This window comes from Castanea sativa, chromosome 3 (assembly GCF_040712315.1).
Source record: "Castanea sativa cultivar Marrone di Chiusa Pesio chromosome 3, ASM4071231v1".
NCBI classification, from domain to species: domain Eukaryota; kingdom Viridiplantae; phylum Streptophyta; class Magnoliopsida; order Fagales; family Fagaceae; genus Castanea; species Castanea sativa.
The window spans coordinates 11912835-11933487 of NC_134015.1; the positions used below are offsets into that span (position 1 = coordinate 11912835).

The 20653-nt window shown below is 37.2% G+C and overlaps 1 pseudogene; it reads left to right on the forward strand.

Annotated features, from left to right (window-relative positions):
* Positions 1-9514: 9514 nt before the first annotated feature.
* LOC142628519 (phenylacetaldehyde oxime monooxygenase CYP71AN24-like) lies at positions 9515-18065 on the forward strand (annotated as a pseudogene).
* Positions 18066-20653: the final 2588 nt, after the last annotated feature.

The window sequence follows — 20653 nt, forward strand, 5'->3', positions numbered from 1 at the left end:
AAGCGAATCAAAGGCGGCCGGGGTTGCCGGCCGAAAACCCTCCGATGACAAAGTTTGTTTGTCTCTCCATGTTATGAGTTCCAACTTTTCTGGAGTAAAAAATGAACGTACCTTGGCCTTGTCCGAAATAGCCCTTTTATAGTGTTCTTACAGGCGGTTATCAAGATTGGAACCTCTCCTAGATTCGAGGAGAGGTAGGAATCAAGTGTAACTTGCATTACCGTTTGGGAGTTATGCTTCTGTTCCACAACGGATACCTGGCGGTTATGCGTGGGATAAGGGATTGTCACGCCATGCTCGGAGATTTTCCTAAGTATGGTACCCTCGTCCTAGGACTCCTTGAATGTGTACTGGTATGCGCAGGGGCTGTTTCGTCTAACAGACGAATTCTTTCAGGACAAGGTTATTAGCGATCTGGACGAGTGCATCATTCTGGTGATGCTTACCTCGTCCAGAACTCTTCTTCCTTCGACGAGGTAATTCTGGGTAAGTTCCTGAGGGTGTTTACGATGGTAGCCAAGTTATGGATGACCTTTATGGACGACTTGGAGATAGGCTAAATCAGCACCCTATCATATATAATAATTATTTTAAGGGCCGTATGAGGTTACACAGTCAATAGCATAATTGCACAAGAGCATAATTTCACAAGTGTGACCAGAAACCTAATTTGCCCTAATTCTTGAAGAAACTGTTGTGTTTATACACCATAGGGTTTTGTGATCAAGCAACTTCATGATCTTCATCGTGTGATAAATAGAAGAACTTCGCAGCCAACAATCTTCTCAAGTTGGTGATCAAGCCGCGTACTAGGATCCGCCCATTTTTTTGGTTAGTCACATACTGGGAGCCGTGCAATACAAGGAGATATTGTCACCACAAAATAAGTCCAATTGGGTATTGGGGTAAGGGTTCAATTGTAGGTTGGTATAAGGTACTTGGATTCCTTTACTTGTAACCACTAGTTTTGATAATAGTGGATTCTCGAGAGTGATGACCTTAAAATCACCTAGTAGGATTTTTGCCGTGTAGGTTTTCCCCATTCATAAACAAATCACCGTGTCATTTAATTTTTGCTGCATATTTAGTTATTTGATAATTTGTTTGTGCTACCACGCTCATTGCATGTAATTGAACATAATTAATTTACTTGGCTAATTAATTGGTTAATTCATCACAAGGGGTCAATACGTTTTTGGCCTATCAAGTGGTATCAGAGCAAACACACTCTGATTAGGTTTTAATCTTTGCTGTGAGATCCATTGACCTCTGTTTGTCATGGATTGAGGACAGTCTCTTATTGTACCTCCTTTATTTGATGGAACTAACTGTGCATACTAGAAAGTACGCATGAGAGCTTTCTTGCAGTCCTTAGATAAGAAGGTGTGGCAAGTTGTGGAGATGGGCTGCACCAAGCCGAAGAAAGTGTCGGCCGACTGGGATGATGCAAAGATCAAGGCTGCAAATTTCAACAGCAAGGCATTGAATGCTTTATTCAGTGCGGTCACAAATGAGGAGTTTAAGAAGATCTCCTCTACTGAAACTGCAAAGGAGGCATGGACCATTCTCTAGACAACCTATGAAGGAATTAAGGCTGTCAAGTATTCGAAGCCTTTGAGGCTCACTACTAGCTTCGAAGAAATCAAGATGGAGGAGGATGAGTCATTTGATGAGTTCTATGCCAGGCTCAAGGACATAGTGAACTCAGCTTTCAATCTTGGGGAAACCATTTCCGAACCCAAGATTGTGAGAAAGGTGCTCAGATCTCTACCCGAGAGCTTTCATGCCAAGATTACCGCCATTGAGAAATCAAAGGATAGTGACAAGATTCCTTTGACAAATTTTGTTGGAAATCTGCAGACCTATAAGTTGGGTTTGTCTAGGCTAAGGAAGTCAAGCAAGAGCAAGAGCAAGAGCATGGAACTAAAGGCCAAGAGCATGGCACTGAAGGCCAAGAGCAGTGGCACTGATGAGTCTTTCGATGATGAAGATTCTAAAATGAATTCCTACATCACCTAGCAGTTCAAGAAGTTCATGAAGAATGCCAATGCAAAGGGCTTCAACAAGGACCGTAGGTAATCAAGTTCTTCACAGTCTAAGAGCCAAGACAAAGGGAAGAAGGATGCTAGGGATGACCGTCAGTACATTGTTCCCTCAAGACCCAAGTGTTTCGGGTGTCAAGGATTCGTTCACATGGAACAAGAGTGCCCCACTTATCTCAAGTCTATTGGGAAAAGAAAGGCACTTGCTGCTACCTTGAGTGACACCAAACTTGAGGATGATTCCAAAAATAAGGATGACAGAATCCTGAATGCCTTCACTGCCACTGTCAATCCTACTGAAGGGATTGTAGAAAATGTGGATGAAGAAGAAAACTTAATGAAGCCAAAATTTGAGAAGATGGATGAACAAGATGACATCCACACAACCTATGTATAGGAATGGCAACGGGTCGGGTTCGGGCCGGGTTTTTGCATACCCGGACCCGACCCGCGGGCTAAGACCCGGAACCCGGACCCGGCCCGATTATTAATCGGGTTTTTTTCCCGGGGCCCATACCCGCCCCGTCGGGCCCCACGAGTCCCGCGGGCCCCGTTTATCTTCTTAGGCCCAAATCTAGCCTAACAAAAATTTTTTTTTTTTTAAGCCCATTAAATTTTTTCCCTAGATTCAAGCCTATTCAAGCCATTTAACATGGCCCAAATGCCAAAATTTGGCATTTAGGCCACATTATAGGGCAACCAAATCAAACCAAATTATAAGTTAATCATAAATCAATAAATCACAACTAAGATTTTAAATCAACAAATCACTTAAAAAGCTACAAAATAAATCCCACAAGTCTAGGAAATTACAAAATGTCTTATCCTTCAACTAACAAATGAAAAAGACTAAGAAATTCTTAGAAAATGTCTTATCCTCCATAACCGGGTTTTTATCCGGGGCGGGTTTCGGATTTTTTTATAAAACCCGGACCCGACCCGAACCCGCTTCGGGTTTTTTAAAAAAAACCCATACCCGACCCTATTCTTTATCGGGCCGGGTAAAATCCGGCCCATTAGGGTCGGGCCGGGCCGGGTATCCGCGGGCCGGATCTAAATTGCCATCCCTACCTATGTAAAGCTATACAAGGTCTCCGAAAAACATGAGAAGCTGTATAGGTTGGCCATCAAGAAGCTCAGTGATGTGGAGATTGAACGAGAACAACTCTCCACAAAGTTTGATGAAGCAAATCAAACTATTGGAGCACTGAGGTTTGAGAACAATTTCTTAACTGAGAAGACCAAGAAGCTTGAGGCGGAACTGTTCTACGTGAGAGCTCAGTTGGAAAGGACTTCAAGTGCAAAACTTGATGAGATGCTCTGCATGCAAAAATCTGCCTCCGGTCAAACCGGGTTAGGGTATGATTTTTCTTCTCCTAATATTGCTTCTTCTAGTAATACTATTTTTGTTTCTCCTGTTAACAATATTGATTCTGAAAATAATGATGCTAAAACTATGATAGCTAGTGAGAACATAAATAAGGGTATATCTATCTTAGGAGCACCCCCTAAGCTTACTAAGAAAGAAACCAAAAACTCTAGGGCTAAGAAGAGTAATGCTCAAAAGTTTAAAGAAAAGAAACAACATCTCTGTCATCACTATGACGCAGCTGGACATACTCGACTCAATTGCTATAAGTGGTTAGCCACCCAACAGAGCACCAACATGATTTCGTTGGGAACCCAGAATCAACTTCCATCCTCTCTTGCTCCTCTTGGAGATCCCTCAAGGCCCTCATGTTCCTTTTGAACCTGAATGGTTTCAATTCTTCCCCCTCACCACCGGTTCAAGGTTTTGCCCAAAGGAAAGGTTCTTCCATGGTGTGGAAGGAAAAGGGCTCCAAGTGATTTAGTCACTTTTTCTCTCTCTCCCTCTTTTGGTTATGTTTACATTACTTGTTTGTTTTGTTTTCTTATTTTGAGACAATCTAGTTTTTATGCATTGCTTTATTTCACATGTTTTTGTTTGGTTGTTTTTCATTTTTGTTTTTGTTTCTTTTTATTCATAAAAATAAAATAAAAAATTGAAAAATCAGAAAAATACAAAAACAATGTGTGTTTCTGTACATTGGTACTTGTGTACCTTGAATGGCCAATGAAACAAAATTTTCTAAACTTTATATCTTCTGTAGCTTAGATGAGCATCTTTGTGCACAACTAAGCAAGCGAGCTTTGTGGTTCTTGTTTGTGATGAGTAAGATTAAATGATCTCTTGTACTTAACACTCGTATCACTCGTTTTAACAAGAATGACTAAAAAATTCTAAGAAAAATGCATAAATAACCATCTCACCACTGTTTCCCGCCAATCATGAAATAACATCAGTATACTTCAGCATAGCAAAAGTGCAATGTCAAAAAGTTTAACATAATTGAGTATTTCTTTTCTCTTTCTTATATACCCATGTATGATATGCTTAATAAAAGAAAAACATGCAAAGAAAAATCAAAGCAAAAATATCAAAATGCTTTAAAACATGATTGCAAGCGTATATTCTAGGAGATGTGCGAGTTATAGGATGTATCTTGAAGGTGATAGTCCTCATCAAACAGTTATGATCGTGTGTAAGTTAAATTGATTTACTCATATCTCAAATCGTCATAACATAGATACACTTATGCAATCTTGCGATATTTTCACACACACTTATGCAATCTTGCGATATTTTCACACACAACATGCAATATTCTCTGCTACTTTTGATATATGTGCAAGTACAATGTGATTTGTCTATCACAAGGTTTACTTGTGTTGATGCATACTCACTAAACTGTCTTAACTTGTTTTTGAAATATAAAATTGGTTAGATTTGTTGTGTGTGTGTGTGTGTATGTGTTTTGGATCTAAATGCATGACATTTTTTTTTCTTGATTGAGAGATGATTTTGAGAGCTTGAAATGCTGTTTGGATCTTTGGTTGAGTAGCATGCTTGATTGCATTCATATCTGTGTTTTTCTCTTCCTTGAAAAACTATTTTTCAGCAATCTCGATAGCTCATCGATAACTCTCAACAGCTAAGCTATCTATCAAGACCCTTCAACTTTTCTTTATCGCATTCTCAATAGCTCTCGATAGCTAGCTCGATCAATCGAGAAACTTTCTGTCTCCTCGATAGCTACCTCGATCCATTGAGCTTCATTATTGAAAAAGTCTCATCAGATCCTTGATAACTAGTTCGATAGCTAAAAAGCGCATTTTGAAACCTCGATAGCTCTCGATCGATCGAGGTTTATGCAGTTCCTATATATATGCACCTCGAGATTTCAGATCCATTCTCCTCGTTTTCTCTTAACTGCTTTAAGTCTTTTCAACTCCCAAACACCTCTCACTCACTTCAAACTTCATTCTCAAGCTTCCTTTGACCTTAATCTTGTTTTTCTTCACTGGTAAGGTCTTTAATCCCATTCTTCATCATGCATTTCATATGTTTGACCTCACTTTTGAGATTTTTGGAAAGTTTTGAGATTTTTCAAAATCAATGAAGTTTTTGCTCTTTGGGATGGGTTTTGTCAAAATGATCTTTAAACTTCATACATTGCATCACATGTGCATTATAACAATGTTTCATGCATTTTAGATGTGTGTTTACTTTGTTGCTATGTTGTGTTCTGGTAGGTTTGGATTAAGCTAAGCCTATGATGAATTTATTTTATCATGTCACATGTTAATGCATTCTCATGCTCTCTCACTATAACACTATCACAGAGCCTCGTGCTCAATTTTTGTTATTCCTCATCAAGGATCTTACCATAGATTTCCCTTCTCATTTCATACTCTCCCTTGTAGATGTGTATAGGGGCACGGCAATCTATAATAAGCTCATCTTCCCTTCGATTATCACTCAGCTCCTTCGCCATTTTTTTGTCTCCTATCCTGAGTCTTCTCACTTCTCGTTTATGTGTGCCATTGATGCCGCTATTGTTAAGCGGAGTTTTACATAGCTTCGCTCGAGGAGGACTCAGACCGAGACAGCTGCTCCTCTAGCTTCTAACGCTCCATCCCCTCCGCTCCTTCATCTTCAGCGGGTGGAGTGACACTTGAGGCCATCATGGCACAGCTTGTGCTCATGGATGCTCGTCTTAACACACTTAGTGATGAGTTCTGTCAGGTTAACACCCGTGTTGGTCGCATCACACAACGACAGGCTATCATGGGTGGTTTCACTATTGCCTCTTCTCCATCTCCACCGATGTCCAAGGATGAGAGTGACGATGGCTCCAGCAGTGATAATGTTGATGAGGGTGATGATGCTGGCTCGCCTAGTGATGATGAGATTTTTCCTTAATGTACTTATCCTTTGTCACTCGTGACAAAAAGTGGAAGTAGTTGGATATGAGAGTAGTCATACTCATAGAGGGAGGGTTAGTTTACGAGATAGGGGGAGTGTTCATGAGTATTCATATTTTTGGGGGATGTGGTGAGTATTTTGATGTATCTTTTTCTTTCCTCTCTTTTTTAGATGCATTGTTTATGTACCTTAGATCTTGTGATCATATTATGATAGCAAACCTTGTACTTGTTGATATATATACATTTGAGTCGTTATTACAATTCTTTCACCTATTCTTCCATGTATTGTTTCTTTTTTCTCTTTATACACATGTTTCTTATTTACTGTATGCAATCTTTTATTTCTGTCTCACATTGAGATACCTTGATAAATTTTGTTTAAAGTGTTTCAGAAATACAAGTTGTCAAAGTCTACTTGCCATTAACTTTCTTCTTGCAAAGTTTTTCAAGAGTTTGTGTTAGGATAGATTTTATTGCACTTAACAAGTGAGTATGAGTTGAGTGATTTATGACTTCTCTCATATGTTCATTTGTTTGTTGTGGTTTTGTCACGGATTGCCAAAGGGTGAGATTGTTAGGACATATGTGATTTCATGTTAGGAACATATGTCAACATTTTATGTATTAGCTAATCCTTTGACAAAACGTACTTTACTTGTAATTGGGTAGATCTAGGATGTGTTTAATACTTTAAGAAATAAGGTTTCGAGTTCAAGTGTTAAAGCCATGCAAGTCTATCCAAGAATCAAGTGAAGAAGTGCTGGATTTTAAATCTCAACATCTAGTATCTATCGAGGTTTAAAAGCTGCTGAAACCCGTGGCTCGACAACTAGCTCGATATATGGCTATCTATCGAGGTTTATGAAACATAGTTTTTCAAAACTGTTTTTCATTCAATCCGTGAGTATGTGTTTGGGTTTTCTTTTCTCACAACCTTAAACATATATAAGGATTATTTTAAGGGCCGTATGAGGTTACATAGAAAAGAGCATAATTACACAAAAGCATAATTTCACAAGTGTGATAAAAAACCTAGTTTGTGCTAGTTCTTGAAGAAGCTGTTGTGTTTGAACACCATAGAGTTTTGTGACCAAGCAACTTCATGAATTTCATCGTGTGAGTATGTGTGAGTATGTGTTTGGGCTTTCTTTTCTCACAATCCTAAACATATATAAGGATTATTTTAAGGGCCGTATGAGGTTACATAGAAAAGAGCATAATTGCACAAAAGCATAATTTCACAAGTGTGAGCAAAAACCTAGTTTGTGCTAGTTCTTAAAGAAACTGTTGTGTTTGAACACCATAGGGTTTTGTGACCAAGCAACTTCATGAATTTCATCGTGTGATGAACAAAAGAACTTTGCAGTCAACATCCTTCTCAAGTTGGTAATCAAGTCGCGTACTGGGATCCGCGCATCTTTTGGTTAGTCACGTACTGGGAGTCGTGCAATATAAGGAGAGATTGTCACTACAGAACAAATCCAATTGGGTATTGGAGTAAGAGTTCAACTGTAGGTTGGTATAAGGTACTGGGATTCTTCTACTTGTAACCGCTTATTTTGATAATAGTAGATTCTCAAGAGTGGTGACTTTAAAATCACCCGGTGGGGGTTTTTGCCATGTAGGTTTTCTTCATTCGTAAACAAATCACCGTGTCATTTAATTTCCGCTGCATATTTAATTACTTGGTGATTTGTTTGTGCTACTTTGTTCATTGCATGTAATTGAACGTAATTAATTCACTTGGCTAATTAATTGGTTAATTCATCACAATAGGGTTTTTGTTTTTGGCCTATCATATATAAAACAAAAAGTCCCCCAGAGAGGGGAGATTGGAAAAATAGCAGAGAAAAACATGGTAGCGCGAGGAACTAAAACTATAAACAAGTCCCATAGTGATATATTCAAGAACCAATCTCCTCGGACAAGTCCGAGAAGAATTTTCTTTCACAATATCGTGGTTGCCTTCTGTTTTTCCTTACTTCCTTGTTATTTTTGGCCCATAGTGAACATTATCTAACCCATAGAAGCCTAGTCTTACAGCCCGCTCTCTACAAATTCATTGTGTTAAGCTATTGGACTTGGGTCCTCCAATCGTTTGGGCTTAGGCACCAAATCCAGTCCCTACAGTTTCCTATTAAATTGCCATATAACTTTCTGAGGCCTTTTATATATAATATCCATTATTAATTTTGTAGATTTTTTTTCATGTGAGAAAATAATTTAATGGCAAATTTTTAATAAGTTTGAAGGAATACCTAAATTGAATAAATATAAAACTTAGGGAAGAAATTTAACAAAAATAAAATTAGAGGACTAAATGAATTTCAAGCAAACTTAGAGATTGTAATTTTTATTTAAGACAAAAATAAAAATGTTCATACTTAAAATATAAAAGGAAATATATAAAAAAGTGAAGGCGAGAAACACGTTCGCCATGTAAAACGTGAAGAATCTGGCCCATGGTGTTAAAGAGTATGATAATGTAATAATTATATTTTAAATACTATAACTATAATATTTTCACAATATTTCTATAATAAATATTATGGTTACAAGTTATTATTAGTAAGTAAAAAAGTAACTTCAATATTAGGTTCAAATTAGAACTAGTAACAACTTATTACCTTTGTTGTAAAAATATTGTAAAAATATTATAGATATTGCACCTTTTTTTTTTAATGCCATACAACATTACAATTAGCCTTTTAAAATTTAAAAAAAAAAATCAAAAAGTCTTGCAACCATGCCCCGAGGAGGAAAAGAAAAATTGGTCCGCCACTTTAAAAAAAAACCATGAAGATTATAAATGAAGCGTACGGAATTGAATCAAATCAGTCAATCCACACAGCAGACAAATTGCTCAACAGCTCAAGTATGCATTATTGGAGCTCAATGATTTGATTTATATTTCGGGTTGGTAAAAATTATTTTTACCAATTTATTTTAATATTTATTTTTGTCACTATTTATGAGTTTTATTGTAATTTTTGATACTATTCATGAATTTCACTGTACTATTTCAGCTAACTTACAGTATTTTCAGTAAAATAATTTCAATTTCAATAAAATTAGCAGATCTCAAGCCCACCCTTCGTAAATGTAATCAAGGAAAAGGTGTCAAGGTGCCAATATATATTTCATCTAAACGTTAGTTCCATTCTCAGAAATAACACAGACTAATGGATCTAAAGTTGTTGCAATCATTGTGGCAAGAGTCGCATGGAGTACTAGCACATACCCTTCACTTCCTTATTCCACTTCTTCTTCTACCTCTTACCCTTCTCCTTCTGCTTAGACTCAATAGAGTTGGAAATCTCAATTTACCTCCATCCCCACCAAAGCTACCAATAGTTGGTAACCTTCATCAAATAGGCTCACTTTCCCACCGCTCTTTCCAAGCCCTTTCCAACAAGCATGGTCCCTTAATGTTCTTGCACTTAGGTTGTGTTCCAACTCTTGTAGTTTCCTCCCCAAAAATGGTGAAAGAAATGCTGAAGAGCCACGATATTGTCATTGCGAATCGGGCAAGAACAACTGCTGTAGATATCTTTCTCAATGGAAGCACAGACTTGGTGTTTGCACCCTATGGTTAGTATTGGAGAAAAGTTAAAAAGATTTGTGTTCAAGAGCTTTTGAGCCCTGATAGATTTCAATTCTTGAGGGAAGAAGAGGTTGATATTATGATCAAGAAGATACAATGTTCATGTCTAGAAGGAAAACAGGTTAATATAAGTGAGATGTTGCTTTCTGTCTCAAACAACATTGTATTTAGAACTGTTATAGGACAAAGAAATGAAGGACAAGATGGTAAGAGAACGTATGGGGAGTTGTGGATGAGGAAAATGGAGGAATTTGCATGTTTCTGTTTTAGAGACTATTTTCCTTTTTTGGGATGGTTAGATGTGCTTTCAGGTGTAACCTTAAGACAGAAAAGGACTTTTAAAGACATAGATGCATTGTTCAAATTGGTGATTAAGGAGCACAAGGACAAGATGTTGACAACAGATGGTGGCCAGTCCGATAAGAAAAATTTTGTAGAAATTCTCCTCCAGCTTAAAGAAGATGGCATCCTTGACTTTGATCAAAATCAAGACAGCATCAAAGCAATCCTACTACTCTCTCTCTCTCTCTCTCTCTCTCTCTCTCTTCTTTTCCTAGCGCAGTGCAGTCTCAACTCTTTGAAGATTGTTAATGTATGTATAGTATTGTGGGCTTGGCCCAACTAGGTTACTTACTTGTATAGCACACATTGTACTGCACTCATATTTGCTTGTATAGCACTCATATGCCTCCTATATAAAGGCACTAATGTATATTGTTTCAGTGAGAAATACAATACTATTGAATTCAGTATTTCTAACATGGTATCAGAGCCACTACTCTGACCTTTTCTTAGCAGTTTTGTCTTTATTGGTGTAACTCCATTCTTAATATTACTTCCGCTGTCACAACAACTGTCACAGCTTTTTGCCGTTGAACCTTCAAGTCTTCCAGACATCGTCTTTAGGTTCCGGACCTGTAGCAGCCGCCGTTGAGGAGTTCGAACACCGCAAAGACCACTGCCTTTTCCGGCACCGCTGTGAATCTTGCTCCGATAAATTTTCTGAAGGTACCATGAAGATCGTCTTGCTCCAATCTACCCGTTCGTGGAAGCCTCACAGCCATCGGAGACCACACGCGCCTCCACGCACCGCTTAAAGAACCTGCGCTGAAGCTCACGCGCTGTCATCCTTTCAGGATGACGTCATCAGTGCCACGTCAGCCCTAGCTGACGTCAGCATCCAGTCACCTGCTGACGTCAGCGACACGTCATCTTGCTGACATCATCTCAAACCGTTGACCGACCGTTGACCGTTGACTTTTTCCAGAGTTGACTTTTTGCAGCGCAGGTTCTCCTTACTCAGTTTTTCGCATAGATTTCATTTTCGCAGTTTGTTTTTGCATATTGTGTCTCTAAATGGATAAAAATGATGTTTTTCTTCCTCGCCCCATCAATACTGTATTGGAGGGGACTAGGAATTACTTATCTTGGTCTCAAGCTATGCGCAGTTTTCTTAAGGGTCACATGCTCTGGCATTATTGTACTGGTGCAATCACTATTCCTATGAGGGGGCAAGTGAAGAAGATACTGCCTTCCTCAGTCGCATGATTGAATGGGATAGTCACAATCACATGATCCTCACATGGATTCGAAACACTTCCATTCCCTCCATCTCCAATTTGCTGGGCAACTTTGATGATGCGAAATCAGCATGGGATATGTTAGCCAAAAGATACTCTACTACTCACGGATCCATGAAATATCAGTTAGTGGTTGAATTGCATCAACTCAGGCAAGAACCGGGGCAGTCCATCAATGACTACTATGATTAGCTTAGCTTCATTTGAGACCAAATTGACCTTTCTGATCCAACTTAGGCATGCTCAAAAGATGCTCAACAATATGCTACTATTAGAGATGAATTTCGTCTCTATGAGTTCTTGATGTCACTCCACAAGGACTATGAGCCCATTCGAGGTCAGCTTCTTAATCGTAGTCCTCCTCCCTTTCTTGATACTACTGTGAACGAGTTAGTAAGAGAAGAAGCTCGCCTTGCAACTCTTCAAGCCCAGGGTAAGTTTAATGTTCTGGCCCTTACTCCTTCTGCTCCACCCATAGAGCAACCTCAGCACTCAGGTGATCCTTCTGGCTCCAGCAATCGTCGCAGACAGACCAACAAAAAGTTCTGCAACTATTGCAAGCGTCCTGGCCACACTATTGAGACTTGTTACCGTCGCAACAAATCTACTGCTGCAGTTGCTAATACTGAGTCTACTCCGCCAATGCCTCCCATTTCAGCTGAGTCCTAGTCTTCTGGATCCACTATCAACCTCTCACCCACTGAACTACAGGAGATCATAGCTCAGGTTGTTCGTATGGCTGGTAATGCATCTCTTTCCATTGCTCTCTCAGTTTTACCTGGTATGTCTCAAACTTGACTTTTTGATTTTGCCTGTTGCAATCACATGACACCTCACTCGTCCTTATTCTCCAAACTTGACCCTGCTCCACATCCCCTAAATATTCACATAGCTAATGGTTCCAGCATGCATGGGAATAGTCTAGGTTTTGTTTCGACCTCCAACCTCTCTGTTCCTAGGGTCTACCATGTTCCTGACCTATCCTATAATTTGTGTTCTGTGAGACAATTAGCTGAACTAGCTTATCGCCTTATTTTTTACTATTCTGGGAGTATTGTGCAGGATCCGAGGACGGGGCAAAAGCTTGGGACCGGTCCTAGAGTTGGGCGTATGTTTCCCGTGGACAATCTTCATCTTCCACTTGTTGCTCCGGTGTTTGTTGCTGCTGTTGTCGCTGCGGTGTCTTTCTTACCCTCTATCTCACTTTGGCACTCTCGTCTTGGTCATGCACTCTCTTCTCGGGTACAACAGTTAGCTTCTAAGGGTCTATTAGGTTCTGTGTCCAAAGACAATTTTGATTGCACTTCATGCCAGTTAGGAAAATAGCCAGCTTTACCTTTTAATAATAGTGATTCTATTTCTAATAGTATTTTTGAGTTAATTCATTCTGATGTTTGGGGACCTTCTCCTGTTGCTAGTATTGGTAGATCTCGATATTTTATTGTTTTTATCGATGATTATTCTCGTTACAGTTGGATCTTTCCTATGAAATCTTGTTTTGAAATTTTGCCAATATACAGTAACTTTGCAAATATGGTTGAAACCCAATTCTCCAAAAGAATCAAAATTTTTCGTTCTGATAATGCTCGTGAATATACTCAATATGCTTTTCAAGCTCTGTTACACTCCTATGGCACTGTACATCATCTAACCTGTCTAGGTACCTCTCAGCAAAATGGTCGAGCTAAACGAAAACTTCATCATATTCTTGACACTGTTCATGCTCTTCTTCTTTCTACCAAAGTTCCTCCCCCATTCTTGGGTGAAACTTCTCGTCATGCTGTTCACACTATTAACCGCATTCCAAGCACTGTCATCCATAATCAAACTCCGTATGAGCGCCTCTTTGGGTCACCACTGACTATCATCACCTTCGCTCCTTTGGATCTGCTTGTTTCGTTCTTCTTCAGTCTCATGAGCACAACAAACTTGAGCCTCGATCTAGACTTTGTTGTTTCCTTGGTTATGGCGAAACACAAAAGGGGTATCGGTGTTATGATCCTGTCTCTCATCGTCTTCGTGTTTCTCGTAATGTTATCTTCTGGGAACACCGCTTGTTTGTTGAACTCTCTCATTTTTGTTCTTCCCTAACTACCTCATCTGTACTTGAAGTCTTTCTAGAGGAGTCTCGTGTTCCTTCTCCAAATCCTCTTGATGCTCCTTTGGACTTCTCTATTCAACCTCCAGATCTTTTTTATGCCTATTCTAGACAGGTCGAAGATGAACAGATTGATGACGAGCTACCCCAACTTGAGCCTGGGTCCCCCGCTCCTGCTCCGCCTGAAGATCCTCCACTAGACCTTCTACCTCCACAAGACATTCCACCTCGTCACTCAACCCGGGTAAGATCCATTCCTACACATTTACTTGATTATCATTGTTACACTCCCATTGCTACACTCCACGAGCCTCAAACCTATCGTGAGGCCTCCACTGACCCTTTATGGCAGATTGCAATGAAAGAGGAACTTGATGCATTAACCAAAAACCATACTTAGGACCTGGTTACTCTCCCTCCTGGACAGTCTGTGGTTGGTTGTAATTGGATCTACAAGATTAAGACTCGCTCAGATGGGTCCATTGAGCGCTATAAGGCTCGTCTTGTTGCAAAAGGTTTTACACAGGAGTATGGGATTGATTATGAAAAGACTTTTGCTCCAGTTGCTCGCATCTCATCTGTTCGTGCCCTCCTGGCTGTTGCTACTGCTAGAAAATGGGATCTTTTTCAAATAGATGTTAAAAATGCATTCCTTAATGGGGATTTGAGTGAAGAAGTTTACATGCAACCTCCTCTAGGTCTCTCCATTGAATTAAACAAGGTTTGCATCCTTCGACGTGCATTGTATGGTCTTAAACAAGCTCCTCGAGCTTGGTTTGCAGATTTAGCTCTACCATCTTTCGCTTGGGTTACACTACCAATCCTTATGATGCTGCCTTATTTCTTCGTCGTACGGATAAAGGCACCATTTTACTTCTCCTCTATGTGGATGATATGATCATAACTGGTGATGACCTTAGTGGCATACAAGAACTCAAGGATTTTCTCAGTCAACAGTTTGAGATGAAAGATCTTGGACAACTTAGCTATTTCTTGGGTCTTGAAATCACTCGTTCCTCAGATGGTCTTTATATTACTCAAGCTAAGTATGCTTCTGACCTTTTGTCTTGTGCTGAACTCACTAACAGCAAGACTGTTGACACCCCAGTTGAGCTTAATGCGCATCTGACTCCCTCGGGGGGAGGGAAACCATTGTCTAATCCTTCTCTTTACAGACGATTGGTTGGCAGCCTAGTCTATCTCACAGTTACTCGTCCAGACATTTCCTATGTTGTTCATTAGGTCAGCCAGTATTTGTCTGCTCCACAGTCGACTCACTATGCTGCTGTTCTGCGCATTCTTCAATACTTGAATGGCACTCTCTTCCATGGCCTTTTCTACTCAGCTCAGTCTCCTCTTGTACTCCGTGCATTCTCTGATGCTGATTGGGCAGGAGATCCCACTTATCGTAGGTCCACCACTGGCTATTGTTTTCTCCTTGGCTCTTCCTTGATTTCTTGGCGAAGTAAGAAACAAACCTTTGTGGCCCGCTCTAGTACTGAAGCAGAATATCGTGCTCTTGCTGATACCACATATAAGCTCCTTTGGTTACGATGGCTTCTTAAGGACTTAGGTGTGTCTACATCCTCTGCTACTCTTCTTTATTGTGATAATCAAAGTGCCATTCACTTTGCTCACAATGATGTCTTCCATGAACGGACTAAACATATCGAGATTGATTGTCATTTTATCCGTTATCATCTTGTTCATGGTCCTCTCAAGCTCTTCTCTGTCTCCTCTAAAGATCAACTTACAGACATCTTCACCAAGTCCCATCCTAAGGGACGCCTTCGTGATTTAGTTGACAACCTCAAGCTGGTCTCACATCCACCTTAAGGTTGAGGGGGGCTATTAACGTATGTATAGTATTGTGGGCTTGGCCCAACTAGGTTACTTACTTGTATAGCACATATTGTACTACACTCTTACTTGTACTGCACTCATATTTGTTTGTACTGCACTCATATGCATTCTATGTAAAGGCACTCATGTATATTGTTTTAGTGAGAAATACAATACTATTGAATTCAGTATTTCTAACAAAGATGAACCCCTAACCCATTCCTTGAGGTGATTGCAGCCTTTAATCCCCCACACATCGAAATTACATAAAAAATAATCCCTTAGAGTAGCTCTAGAATGTTAAGGATAAATACTTTTACACATACCTCGTTATTGTTACCTAAATGCGAAGTTGTGTGAATTTTTTTTTAACTAAGATCATGACTTCAAATGTAACTTAAAAGTTTCAATCTCTTGATCTCATAAGGCCTTATACAAACCACAAGTATCGATTCTTCCACCATACCACTTAGATAATGACCTAAGGTCCTTATATACATATCTCATAGTGTAGAAATTTTAATTAGGCTTCAAACATTAGCCAATAAATAAAAATTATCCCTTTACTCTTCTAATGTTGTGCACTCTGTTTAGCGCATTCTTATTCCCCAAAACAAGAAGGTAAACCCACTCCTTTCTCAAACTATTAAAATAAAAATTCAAAATTAATAGTTTCCCAAACAAAACAGTGATTATCTCTACGAATGACTACTTACCTTTCATTTCCATTTCTTGTTGGCTTTCCCTTTACCTTTCTTTTTTTTTTTTTTTTAAATTTAATCTTTTTGTTGCTGAGCTTAACTTTGATTTTTTCTTTTCTTTTTCTTTTTGTATTATTCACTTTGTTTTTCTTTCACATATAAACTTAATTTATTACGTCAGATTAGGCAGCCACCTGAATGCTGCATGTTCAAGTACGGCAAAGTAGGTCCCTTGTTTTTGTCGTATGTAATTGATTAAAGGATAGGTGAATGGATTGATAAAGATTAGAGAGCTTTTTCTTTTTTTATTTAATCTAGACCATACCCTTTTGTGTGATTGCATTGCTATAATTCTGACATGGTAGAATATTGAGTTGTAGATTTATGTAAATATGACAAATAATTAATCACATTCTATTATATAAGATAATTATTAAAAATTTGTGTGATAAAATATGTGGCTTTAGAATTACTTTTTTATTTTTATTGACTTCTATCTACACTTGTTTTTATTGGTAGCCCTTTTTTCTTATAATAAAGATTTTAACCAAATCTTAATGTCTGTGTGAAAATCACTAAATATATAAATATAAAATATAAATAGTTTATAATTTGCATTCGTCATTCATTGAGTATGGTGAATTAGTTCTTACTTGTACAAAGTTTAGAGTATAAGCCTATAAGGTGATTCTGTTAGTTAATAAAGTCACAATTGCGCTTTTTATAAACCGGGTTTTATTGTTCTATACTTTAATATTTCTTTTATTCTAGTTAAATTACTTTTTTTTTAAATATAGTTTTTTAAAAGAAGTTTTACAAATAAATGAAAATTCTCTAATTAAAGTACTAAATTTTATTAAAAGGCTAGCTTCTTTTATAAATACATGTATTGCTTACGAAATGTTACTAACAATATTTGTTATAATTACTTCAAAGTTTATCAAAATTAAAATTGATAAAATTTTATTTAAGATAAAATATGTCACCAAAAATATTATGTGATTTAGTTATATTATCAATTGAGATTAAAATATTAGCTAAACTTAATTAGAATTTTTGTATCTCAAAAAGCAATAAGAAGATATTTTAACAAAAAAAAAACTATAAAAAAAGAACTATATAAATTGCAACTCATTAATACTTAAATATAAGAAAATATCCTACATAAAATTTTCTCCTTAGGCAACAAAATACATCAAATCGGCCCTACAAACGACTAAACCAAGCGTTAGGTTTATTCATACACATACACATACAGACAAATATAGACTTAAGCTTTTTATTTGGTCTGAAATTCAGGATATGTTTGTGGGATCAACTAATACTTCCATAACAATAATGGAGTGGGCAATGGCAGAGCTCATGAAAAAACCAAATATCATGAAAAAAGTACAATAAGAGGTCAGAGAAGTGGTTGGAAGGAAATCAAAGAATGTCAATCAAATGTGCTACTTAAAATGTATCGTCAAGGAGACACTTCAATTACATTATCCTGTTCCATTCTTGGTTCCTAGAGAAATATCTGCAAATGCTAAACTTGGTGGCTATGACATTCCTTGTAAAACAAGAGTGTATGCCAATTCTTGGGCCATTCAAAGAGACCCCAAATTCTGGGACAGGGCTGAGGAGTTCCTTCCAGAGAGATTCAATGCTAATAATAGCAATCCGATTGATTTTATAGGCCAAGGCTTTCAATATATCTCATTTGGAGGTGGAAGAAGGATATGCCCTGGTATGTCATCTGGACTTAAATCAGTTGGGTATGTTCTTGCCAACCTCTTATATTGGTTTGATTGGAAGTTTCCTGGTAGTGCAATAGGAGAGGAGTTGGACATGAGTGAGGTATTTGGGCTTAGTATTCATAAGAAAGTTCGTCTTTATCTTGCCGCAACTCCTTACTATTCTTAAACCTATGAGTCTATAGATGTTTGTGAGCTACTAAGCTTCAAGTATCAGTCTAGTTGCCATGTTCTTGTATAAATCTTTTACTTTTCACGAAATTATGTATTCTTGTATTGCTAAATAGCTTTTGGAGCTAATATATATTAGAATAAAGGTTCCAAATATATTAAAAAGCTTCATTTAGGTTAAAATTGTCACAATAGTAGTAGTCCTTTCCGCATGGAACCACAACAAAAGTATTTTTTCAACACTGAGAAAAATACCTTTTATAAGCAAGAAATGAGAGGAATTCTCAATTCAATCCACAGTATAAATCCACAAATATCTTGACATGAGTAATTACATGACCATAAAGAATAATGTTTTTTGGAGCAATAATTGATAGCTTTGTTGAAAATATATATATATATATATATATATATATATATATATATATATATATTTCTCTTACACTCATTTGATATCCATTGTTTTACTTAATATCCATAATTGAAGCATTAATGTATACCTTTTAAAAGGTAAAATGGTAATGTCCACAATTGAGGAATGAAAGGTTATGGCTGCACTATTGGCAAGGGGTTCTCCAATTTTTGTTAGTGAAGAAACTGAGATTTTGGCTTGTCGTAGGGCGATATGTTTTGCTATCAAAGCTAGGTTCAGGAAACAGGTTATCAAAGGCAATAATGTTTTTGTAATGAGAGCTCTCTCAAGGTCTGATAAGTAGTTTTCTCAGCTTAGACATATTCTACAAGTTTAGGGGCTTCTTAGTTAGTAATGTTTGATGTGAAGCTAATTCTGTTGCTTACATTTTAGCTCGTTATATGTGACTATGATATTGTTTGGTGGGAGGATTCTCCACCTCTCGCCGAGAAGTCTATTTTTTTATTTAGCTCATTTACTTTAAATAAAATCCAATTTTGTTTTCCCAAAAAAAAAAACATAAAAGTGGATGTAAAAAAGTGGAAATGAGAGAATAATATTCCCAAATATGTTACATAGTGATTGCATCCTCGTGAATATATTTTATAATAGAAGACAGAGTTTCTTAAAGCCAAACTTCCTCTCAAGGCCGGTTGTATGCCTTTGGCTAACGCATGTACAACTTTAATCTAGTGAGTACGTATTGGAAAGTAATCTGTTTAAATTGTTGATATTCAATAGGGTGATCACAACTTTACAACATAACAATGATGCATCCTCATACAATCTTACTAAATTTTCTACTTTATCTCCTAGACCTAGAGTAATAATGGTGATAATTTTTCATAAAGTTGATTTCAACAATGAATATATATATATGACTCTACCAAGGGTAAAAAGTCGTGTTTGTTTCTAACTTTAAACTCTTAAGAAGGAAATAAATCATTCCTGAAAAGAATGTCTTTTTTTTTTTTTTTTGACCAGTAAAATCAAGTTTTTTTTTTTATCTTTAATGAGAATTGTGTCATCATAACCTTCTATTTAGGATTTATTTATTTTTAATTGTATCACACAGGGCGCATACATTAATAGTGTAATATGGGATGGAATCATAGGCCGAGCTATTAAAGGCTCAAGACAAGCCTAAAATGAATTTTTAAGTCTACACAGGGACCCTTGCACAAAACAGCTTCCCCTATTTTTCCAAAATATTGGGCCCAAAATTTTTAACATATTGAAATCTGTCACAACACCAAACATGCATAGAAGCTCAATTAAATTTGCCGCGCAAATTGGGCTTGAAGGCCCAAGAAGCCCAAACCTCAATTCATCTAAGGACCGGGCCTAAAGCCTGTTGTGCTCCTCAAGAAAGCCCAAATTCCTTCGCTACATAAAATAAGCAACCCAAGGGGCTCATGGTGTCTACCCAAGGACTAAAAAAAACTGTTCATAACACTGTTTATGAGCTTATTAAAATTATATAATATTTGTTACTTTTTGTGTGTATATAATGTAGGCTTACATGTACAAAGTAAACATATAACTATCCTTTAAAAAAAATTTTAAATTTTTTTTTTTTTTAAATCTCAAACAAATTTGGTGAACTTGAAAAAAAAAAAAAAAGGGAAAAAGGCAAGTTACTAAACCAAAATACGGTTCATAACACTATTTATGAGCTTATTCGCTCGTTTTATATATAGAAAAAAGAGCAAAAATCGATGACTAAAAAAAAAAAAAAAGCGATGAACAGTACATATTGAACAAACCAAAAGTACTTTAGCTTTTACACATTCACCCAACAAGTGTCACAAGATTTTCACAAAACATTTATTTTCAGTTGTGGTTAGTCACAGTTTCATATTTTATTATTTTATTTTGACTTATAAGAAATTGACATCTCAATAATTGGAAAAATATTGTAAAATTTGTTGTGTCAGTATAACAATATATATGCGGGTCCTTATTAAATGTACATAATATTTACTACTTTTTGTGTATATACAATGTAAGCTTACATTACAAGTACAAAGTAAACATATAAAGATCCTAAATAAAAAAATAAAATAAAGCTCAAACCAAGTTGGTGAATTTGAAGAAAAAAAAAGAGGGAAATACTGTTCATATAACAATATATATGCTGGTTCTTATAAATATTTAAAAGAAAAAAAATACAA